This window comes from Mytilus trossulus, chromosome 9, assembly GCF_036588685.1.
Source record: "Mytilus trossulus isolate FHL-02 chromosome 9, PNRI_Mtr1.1.1.hap1, whole genome shotgun sequence".
Classification (NCBI taxonomy): Eukaryota; Metazoa; Mollusca; class Bivalvia; order Mytilida; family Mytilidae; genus Mytilus; species Mytilus trossulus.
The window spans coordinates 57,372,595-57,374,721 of NC_086381.1; the positions used below are offsets into that span (position 1 = coordinate 57,372,595).

The 2,127-nt window shown below is 32.6% G+C and overlaps 1 long non-coding RNA gene across 1 annotated transcript; it reads left to right on the forward strand.

The window, feature by feature from the left end:
- Positions 1-465: 465 nt before the first annotated feature.
- Positions 466-1,812, forward strand: LOC134684042 (uncharacterized). Its single transcript, XR_010101150.1, has 3 exons — positions 466-576; positions 822-870; positions 1,759-1,812. It is a non-coding gene; the product is annotated as an uncharacterized LOC134684042 (long non-coding RNA).
- The last annotated feature ends 315 nt before the right edge of the window (positions 1,813-2,127 follow it).

A 2,127-nucleotide genomic window follows, 5' to 3' on the forward strand; every position in this document is an offset into this window, starting at 1 on the left:
CCATGATAATGCTATAAATGCAATTGCACCTTTGTAATAAAAAACAGAATTATTTATGTACTCTTTTTTAACTTTTTTTATGTACCTTCATCTATCTTTATGAGTCAACTGATCGTAAGGACAAGGAGTTGGTTAAAATTGAAAAAAAGTCATGTTCAACCCCGTCACTTTATTTGTATGTCCCAAGTTAAGAACTGACAGTCATTGTTGTAGCAAAAAAAGAGAGGGGTAACATATACAAGAGGGACAGTCAAACTCATAGATTGAAAATAAACGGACAATGTAATGGCTAAAAATTTATACTCTTTTGGATTATGTACAAATTACGTATAGTCAACACCTCCTTCAAAGTCTCTTTTTGTTTTTGGGATGATGTGATGGCAATTTGAGAAATGCAAAATATGGGGAATAATCCTTTTTTTACTCAAACCAACAATGTTTATGAGACAAACTGTTACTTTACAGACAACATTTAGATTTGAAATTTTCAAAGAGACAGCATTTCGACCGAAGAGCTGACAACAGCCTGAAGCAACCAATTCTTCTTCAACAAAGCGAGTTGCCCTACACCCGTAGGTGGGTTTGAGTTGTCTCTTTAACAAAACTGTATACTAGTTCTAAAATAACGGACGTCACACACTCCGAAAGTATAACACTGAATTAAACTGATTTTTGAAAAAAAAGCAAGCACAATTCCTCCTGATAGGTGTTTATTTCGTGCACTAATCATAACTGGATAATGCCATTTCAGTTTTGTTGACGTATGCCAAAAATGTATTACCAGGTCATGTTATTTAATATAAACAATATTTTACTTCCAGTTAGCATGGCAAAGGAAGAAATGTTTGAAAACAACAGCTTTTTTCATAAGTAAGTAGAGTAGTGTCGTTCGATTATTCGAGTAAATGTCGTATAGACTCGGTTTGAATACAGAAAATGCAAACTTTTAAAAATCGAAGAACTTGCCCATTTGAAATATATTTACCGGAATCATAAACGTAACATACATAGTGTTTGTTAAATTTCTTGTATTGTAGATTTTAATATATCATGTATATTTCTGAACAATACAAAAGCGTGATTTATCAATATTCTTAGTTGAAAAAATAATTTCCAACAAATCAAAACAGACATGCAATACTTAAACGTATTCTAATATATTCCTTGGACGTCACGATGAGGACTTAAGTTGCAATGGTTAAAATATTCTACAATTTTTCGTTAAACATGTGTAAACTTCAAACAGAAGCAAACCAACATCAATTGATAACAAAAGAAAACAAGAATTGATTAATATCAAGTATTATTTGTGTCATACTCGATTGAAACTGTTGCTGGTTAACTATACACGTCTAAGAATTCGTCATCAGCTCAGTATTTAGCAACTGTTGTACTGCAAACTTTTAGAATTGACCGTTCATCTAAATATCCCTCAGTAAGTTGTTTCAATTAATAATTTACTTTAAAACTCCGGAAAAAAGTCGGTCCCTTTCAACATAGACTTTCGTATAGTTTTATTCGAACTGTATGAAGAAGATTAAACCAGATACATTTACAGCTAAATGATATTGATTTCCTTCAGGATGTAGTCTCTAAAATGTTCATAGTTATTATGGTAGATACTACTACTAGTAAATGTACTTGACGCGGTCCTTTAAAAAACGATGCAATGCGGATTCCGATCTCCTGTAATATGCGCACTTATACACTGATGTTACCATAATGAATGCATTTATTCTAGTCATTGTTTTGTTGTAGACTTGTAAAAAGACAAGGGTGTAACAAGCCATGCAATGGTGTACATGACCCCAGCTGCTGTGATGGTTGGTACTGTCATCACCGTATATGTGCCCCCAACCATGGCTAGGAGTTTATGATCCATTATTTACAGGGCCTCGCAAAATTAGCAGAACCAATAATATTATATTTGTTAAAATGTGAGAATTGTAAACATGAAAATCAGAAAAAAATTAATTAAAATCTAGATTTGTTTTGTCCGAAACCCTCTGTTATTGTGTCTTTTGAGATACAATGATTACATTGTTCAATACCAGGAACAGGAGAAAATAACTTTCAAGTGAAAAGTATGTAACTGATTACCCGGTCACATAGTTTATATTACGACAA